This window comes from Hippocampus zosterae, chromosome 14, assembly GCF_025434085.1.
Source record: "Hippocampus zosterae strain Florida chromosome 14, ASM2543408v3, whole genome shotgun sequence".
NCBI classification, from domain to species: domain Eukaryota; kingdom Metazoa; phylum Chordata; class Actinopteri; order Syngnathiformes; family Syngnathidae; genus Hippocampus; species Hippocampus zosterae.
Window position 1 is genome coordinate 5,703,156 of NC_067464.1, and position 8,191 is coordinate 5,711,346.

The following is an 8,191-nucleotide window of genomic DNA, read 5'->3' on the forward strand; positions in this document are numbered from 1 at the left end:
TTGCCCAGGAAACTGCCGACTGAGCCGAGCGGACGGCAGCAGCGGTGCCCATTCGAAAAGGGGCGGCGGACCAAAAGCCGAGCAAAAAAACGACCACGCTGCGCACCTCACTGTCGCCGGCATCCCGGGGGGGGGGGGAGAACTAAACTTTGATTCAAACATAAAATAATCCTAACTGCTTCGTAGTGAGGGATAATCTCCATAAAGTGAAATCACACAAGGGCGGACGTTGGCGGAATGGGACATTTCTTTCTTGACAGGTGACCGGATTGATGATTACGGGAGGGGGGTTGGGGGGGGGGGGGGGTACACGGGGATGAATTATGACAGTTTTCATATTAGGGCAGATTTATCTGGTATGGAAAAAAAAAAAAAGAGCATTAAGGCCGGCAAGTAAATCGAGCGATACGATCACAAATTGACCTGTCAATCACCTCACCTTGGCTTCAAAGGTACAGATAAGGTCGCGGAAAGCTTTTGCTTTAGCACATTTTTGGGGCTTGGCAACAAGAACATAAGAAAAAAAAAGTGGGATCATTCAGCTAACCTCGAAAGTAAAAAAAAAAGGGGATTTTACATGCTCACAGAAATAGCCGTTTAATACTTTCTTCATGTCTGGGAAGATATGGACCAAAGGGGTGAGTTCCCAAAAGGCTTACAAGGTAATCACATTGATATTTATTCATCTAATGATGACTACGAATGTAAACTAGGGTGGCGCAAAGATGACCCCAATGAGTCGAGGTGCCGAATTGCCCCCGCCCCACACCCTCGCCCCCGCCTCAAAACCAGACGCGCAATGAGCCTTAATCCGCGGCGAGGTATTAAAGTTAGCAAATGGTAGATAATACCGCCAGATTCACAAATGGATGTCCAACAATGATCCGTGTAAGGGCAAATTAAAGCTTCAAGCAAATTGGATGTAACCAAGACTTAAGTTAAGATAGTGTCGACGACGCTGCAGCCGCGCCCTTTAGTCCCCCCCGTTCGAGAACCCTCGTGCGGAAGTTGGCTCGGGACTAAAAAGGCATTCCATCTTCAAACGGCTTAGCGCTACGTCTGGTAATTACATATTTTCTCAGATCGTCTATAATCTCGGAGGGGAAAAAAAAAAAAAAAAGGTGGAAGGGGAAGGAGGGTGCTGGAGACACAAAGTCGAGGGCGGTGGTGGAGGGTGGGGTGGGGGACGGAGGAGGAAGAGTGTTACTTTTTCCGGGGGAGAGATCACTCCTCACATTAGCCGGAGCTGTCGTACCTGTCGGTGCGGCGCTGACAGGCGGTTTGTTTGGACGGAGAGGTCAGGCGAGGAGCAGGAGGAAGTGAAAGAATGCGGAGGACACTCGAAGTTAGCGATAGCACGAAGGCGGGAGTGGGGGTGGGGGGGGGATCGGGCAGCTGAGGTGACATCATGATTTATTGACTGCTGGAGGGAAGAGGGGTGGTCTTCTTGACCTGGTCTTGAGGTCACTATAATGGCCGTAGTGGAAGTGGAAAATTTGGTTGGCTTAATGGCCGAATCTTGAGCGTCCCCAATGGAGAAATGCCGAAACAAACAAAAATTACATTGGGGGGGGGGGAGAAAAAACTTTCTATCGTGAGCTTTAATGGGCATCTTAGCTCAATATTTGTTCTAAATTGCACACATCAGCAGCAAAACTAGAGACACGCTTTGATTTCGTGGGCTTTGCGGTTGTTTTAAAATGAGGTGATGAATGGAATTCATCGGAAAAATCGGAAAATATTTGGAATTGGTGCGCTTTCATCAATTCAACAAGCTTAAATTTTGTGTTTCATATCAAAACTGTTCCTTAGATGAAAATTTAAGGTTTTAAAGCAATGCACAACAGATCGAGTAAAAATCCTTAGCACCAAACCGACCTACAAAAACTTTTTTGACCGCTAAAACTGATTTTTTCGGGGTTATTTTTTGTGGGGTGAGGGGCACGCAGCGTCATGCCATCGCCCCAACGAAAATAAATGTGTAATATCATTTCACTTCCAATATGTTTACCCACTGGATGGTAACTGTAGCCCTTCCAGAGTAAACAATGATTGTTCTGGATTTAAAAAGCTTACAGTGGAGCAGTTCGTGTACACAAGGCAGCTGAGCCGGTTGATCTTTTTGTCTCTGCCTTGTTGAGTCAACATTCACAGGCGGCCACGTCGTCGTCGTCACCTGTGAAATGACAAAGCCGGGGCCGCGCGTCAAGCCCTAACGAGAGAGCACACAAAAAGGCGTACGCGGGGGGGATACAGTATGAAGTCAAGCTCCCCATCGGCTAAAGTAAACATTTTGCTTTTCATTTGACCTGTTGCCGACTTGCGTGGCAATGTTGGGCTCGGAGGGGAGGGGGTGGGGGGTGGGGGGGGTCAGCTGTTGATACGGTTCCCAGTGTGCTTCCTGTCCGGACTATAGCAGCTGCCTCCTCTCTATTCTCCCCCCCACCCCCCCACCCCCTCAGGGTGAAGCGGGTGTCAGCAGCCGTCCTGATGACAGACAGCTCCTTTCTGCCCCTGGCTGTTACTGTATGGCATCGGCCTTTCGTAGCTCAAAGAGAGGCAGCCGGCGTGAAGACCACAATGGGCGGTAAACACACCTCTCTTATTAAGCACGCGCATAATACCAACATCGCTACACTTACTCTGGGGTGCGGGTGCGTGTCTGTTTGAAAGCGGACGGGAAATGCAGCTGAAACAATATTTTGATTTGCTTTTCGAAACACTTTTTTTTTCCAATTGCTTCGGGTCTGATGACTCAATCATTGATTCCACACAACGATCAGTTAACTCACTCATTACCAGCCAATTCTGGACCAAGTATGAAAAGACGTTTAAAACCGTCTTTGGGAGTGAATGAGTTTTAATTGATGATGACATACTTGCATAGATACATATCTTATATACTGTTATTTTTGGCGAAGCGCGCCACTACAAAGTGTCCTCATATGCAAAGTGCGGTCGAAGAAATGCACGTGACACCCGTCCGACTTCAAATATGGGCTGTCAGAAAATTTTGACTGGTGAGTAGTCAGGTAATTAGTTTCGATGCATCAGAAAGAGCGATTTGGACTTGATGAAAATGTCATAATGGTCATAATGGGGGGGGGGGGTAGTGGGAGGGGGAGGGGGTATATGTATGTAGGCATAGCTTTTAAAAGCAAAACAATGATTACCTAATGCACTTTCGGCGTTTTATTATTTTATTGTATTTTTTTATAGTAATGAGATCCGACAATTTTGACGCGACAGATGCTTTCAGAAGCAGACTTTGAAAAAAAGTTGTCAGCGTTATTGACGGCGGCAGTTTGTGTGCGTGTGTGTGTGTGTGTGTGTGTGTGTGTGTGTGTGTGTGTGTTTGGTTGGTGGCAGGGAGTGAGCAAGGGAGGGAGGAGGCGGTGCTTTGCTGGAAGGTGTCACATGATTAAAGTGGCGATCGGAGATAGAGGGATCGGCAGGCTACGGGAAGAGATAAGAGGAGAGTAAGCATGTTTAAAGTGTGCTGTGATCAGCCATTGCGCTCGGGAAAGCAGTGACAGGTGTATCGCGGCGAGGAAAACAGCGGCGGGGGCAACTCCTCTAAAGGCGGCCGGGCTAAAATTAGAATACCTCGGAAGATGCGTCTGGTGCATCTGCGGCGACAAGGATTCAAAGGGTTATTTTTATCATCCCCGATAATGACCCTCGGCTTGCATATGCTGCTAATTCAACAGTGGCACGAAAAAAAGTATGTTGGTTTGCCTAAATGAAGGGAAGAGATGATAAAAGTCCGGGACAAGATGAAGGAAACAAAATATAGTATGTAAGCTTCATCACAACGCAGACACAAAAAAACACTTTGAACAGTGAATGATCAATCTATGAAAACCCCAAGCACAAAGCTCCAGACTGAGGTTTCAAGACACTCAATGCCAGGAGAAGCAAAGCAGCCCCAGAATTGAACCGAGCCCCCACTGCGTTTCACAGCGGGTACAGCGTTCTTTCCTCTGAACGCTTCATCGTCACGTCCGTAAACACTGAGCTGACGTGACTTGTCAAAGACACTGCCTTGCCGTCTCATCTGTCCAAAGAACGTTGGCCCAAAAGCTCCCGTTCGTTAAATAATACATGTGAAGAGGACCTTGACAAAAAATAATTGCAATATTGAGGAAAACAACATTGCACCCTGTCCTCTAACGTACGCTGAAAAATTAAGTCTCTATTTTTGTACTCTAGCAAAAGCAATGAACGTAGGACATAGGTGGCGCTTTTGGTTCCAAGGCACTATGTTGATCTAAGTTGAGGAGCTTCATTTTGCCAAAGGGAGCCCATGGCCACCGCCTTGCGGCATTTTGGTGCCCAAGAACTTTGTCAAAGTCAGTTGAAGAGTTTCATGTAGACAGAAGTAGTACTTTCAACATCTAGCGGCATCTCCGGGCAATTATAAAGCATTTGGGGGAGTATCAATTACTCCCAGCTCTTCGCGGCAGGGCTCAGACCCCACTGATACTACAAAGTATATTAGTGGAGTATATGTCGAGAAAACCAACGGCTGACTTCACCCAAAAAGACCAAATGTCAAGACGTAACGGCGGGTGTATCGATACCGCACCTTGAGAAACTCCACTCGTCGGCAATATCGATATTTTGCCCGAGCCTTACCCGCCACGACAACATCGCCGCTGAAAGAAAATTGCCGGCGAGCTACCCGTTTAATTTTTCAGATCTCCTTGAAGCATGTGTTTCCTTATTAGTTTGGAGACGTTGGCTTGGCTTGAGGGGATGGATGATGCTGTCAGGGGGTCCCGGGCATGATGGCGGCTCCGTGTGAGTGATTTCCACCAAGGAAAGCCTATTAGGCCTGACAGGGGGATGATGATATTAGGCCATCATCATTCAGCAGACGCCGCCCCCACCGAGCCGACTACAGCGTCATCCATCAGACCGCCCAAAACAGCCTCGCTCACCCTTTCCCTTCTCGCTCGCAGTGCTTTCCCCGTCGTTCCTAATTGTCCTTATTTTTGAGTCTTTCCGACGATCAAACTCCCGCGCTCCCTCTCCGGCGGCAAACACAAAGACAAATTCTGCCCTTTTCGTAGCCCATGAAACATTGAACATTTCATTCCCAGTCTTGGCAGACACAAGTAAAAAAAAAATGACCCAATGAATCTTATTTATTGTCTAGCGCGAGATCCCCCTGTCCCCGAAGCCGGAATCCATTGTCCTCGCGGCCTACCCCGCCTTGTTTCACATTACCATCTTGACTTGAAAGCAACAAAAAGTGCGCTGACATGCGGAATATCGACAGATCGCTCTTTTGAAGTTGCAAGAGGATGGATGACGCGCATCGAGTTGCAAGCTGGCATAATTAGACCACGTCCTTGATGGACTATGGGAAATACTTTTTTATTTTCGTTCCCGGGGTGAGGACAGAAAAATCGCAGTTTGATAGCTACCGCGCTTGTTTGTTTGGCTTTTTTTGTGCAGCGAAAATTGAGGCATATTTATATCTGCCTTTGTAAAATCCGTGACAGATCTAGACGACGTTAGAAATATTAGAAATGTTGAGCCGAATAATGGTCTTGTACCATCGCATCTTAGCATGGAGCTAGAATCATGTTCAATTCCATCCAAAATACCATATTAGTTGCCATCTTTGGGCAGTTAGCCGGGGGACACCCTGAACAGGTTTGCCAGCCAATCGCAGGGATCACGATCAATCCGGTGAAACAAACTGAAGGGAGAGCTTTTCGGTGAACAATCCCATCTCCATGTCACAGTTTGAACCTTTTAGAAAGAGTAGAAAAAGCCAAGTGGAGACCTCTTGACCCTTGCTTTGGACCACTTTGCCCAGAGACGTGACCCCGCAGAGCCCAAAGCCTAGCAGAGAATGGACCTGAATGCTTCGAGCTGACCGTTGCTAAGCTCAGTTCACATGGGGATCAACGTAGCCGCATGTTGGCCTTGACAATGGCGACTATGTGGCAACAGTCAAATGCTCTCTCTCAAGTTTTTTTTGTTTGTTTGATTTTTTTTCATATAGAGGAGCGATTATATTCTGGCAAGGTTTTTCGACGAATGTGGCAGCAGCTGTCACGCTTGTAAAAAACTAATGTTGCGCCGCATCTCGATCACAAACATTGTTTGCGGCTACGCCTTAGCTGCGGGCTTCAAAATTCACTTTCGTATACATTCATTCATCTTCCTAACCGCTTGATCCTCACTAGGGTCGCGGGGGGTGCTGGAGCCTATCCCAGCTGTTTCCGGGCAGTAGGCGGGGGACACCCTGAATCGGTTGCCAGCCAATCACAGGGCACACAGAGACGAACAACCATTCGCACTCACACTCGCACCTAGGGACAATTTAGAGTGTTCAATCAGCCTGCCACGCATGTTTTTGGAATGTGGGAGGAAACCGGAGCACCCGTAGAAAACCCACGCAGGCCCGGGGAGAACATGCAAACTCCACACAGGGAGGCCGGAGCTGGAATCAAACCCGGTACCTCTGCACTGTGAAGCCGACGTGCTAACCACTGGACTACCGGGCCGCCTTTTTCGTATACATTTGGTTTATTATACCCACGTATTCCTTAACAATTAAAGTCCTTTCTGCCTCCCTCATGACTAACACGCCGCATTTTCCCGATGTTTCATAAAAGGGAGGCCCACTTTTTAATTGGAGCTCATTATGCGCCACGTGGGCATACATCAGGAAATTGATTCCGAAAACATTCCAGTCAATTTAGTAGCCCGTGAATGATGTTCGCAAAATAAAAAAGGAAGGTCGGCCGCTGCGACAGCCTCCTCCCGGGAGAGCAGCGGCGCATCTTCAAACGCCAGCCGCAGTTTGGCGCTTTCCATCATGTCCTCTTTGGATGTCGTCAAATCTCTCATTATGACAGCTATGCAGATGCAGGTCAGGTGTTTTTTTTTTTTTTTTTATAGACACTACCCCATTGCCACCCATACAGTAGATTCTTTGTTTTTGTCTGTCATACTCAACAATAAAACAGCTTTGGTGGAAGGCATCTGCCAACTGGGCTCCTACAGTAAATTGACAATGTCCCTTGGGCAGGCTATCGCGAGGGACCTGCCGTAGCCTGTCTGGCGGACGTCCACAGAGATTTCAGGGAGGCAAAATATAGTTTAAAAAAAAAAAGACAGGACTGTCAGACTAGAGGAAAAATTACATCTAGATGTCAGTCATTACAAGCAATTGGAAATGTGACTTGAAAACGTAAAAAAACAATAAGTAATGTTCATTCCGGCAAGTTAATTCTTCATCACAAGAGTCTCAAAGGTCTTCACAAAGCCAGACTTGAGAAATATTAACGACGTCCACCCCCCCACCCCCCGATCGAAAACATTTTTTTGTATCGGTGCATTAAGATTCATGTACTTGCAGCCAATACATCCATAACAAGTCAAGTCAAGTCAACAGTATTTATAGAGCACTTTCAAACAGCCATCGCTGCATACAAAGTGCTGTACATGGAGCGATTTAACATACACAATAAACAGTAAGACAAATCGGTAATAAAGGCGTAATAAAGGTAACCCCCTCATTCGAAACCTCACTGAAATGGAAAGTTGTTGGTTGTTCTCTCCATTTTTTTTCCTAGACGGTCTGATATCGTGATTGTCCAAGTTTGGATTGGATTGGATGCAACTTTATTGTCAATGAGTGTATGATGAGTGTAGCGTATGTCGGACTAGTGGTCTGTGGGCTCCATCTAAAGGTATGCCAAAGAATCACTGCCGAAGCACAGTTCAGTTGTATTTATTTTTTCACTTTGTATTTATTCATTCATTCATTCATCTTCCGAGCCGCTTGATCCTCACTAGGGTGGCGGGGGGTGCTGGAGCCTATCCCAGCTGTCTTCGGGCAGTAGGCGGGGGACACCCTGAATCGGTTGCCAGCCAATCGCAGGGCACACAGAAACGAACAACCATTCACACTCACACTCACACCTAGGGACAATTTAGAGCGCCAATCAGCCTGCCACGCATGTTTTTGGAATGTGGGAGGAAACCGGAGCACCCGAAGAAAACCCACGCAGGCCCGGGGAGCACATGCAAACTCCACACAGGGAGGCCGGAGCTGGAATCGAACCCGGAACCTCTGCACTGTGAAGCCGACGAGCTAACGACTGGACTACCGGGCCGCCCACTTTGTATTTATAGATAACATATTAGCATTTTTTGTGTTTCCACA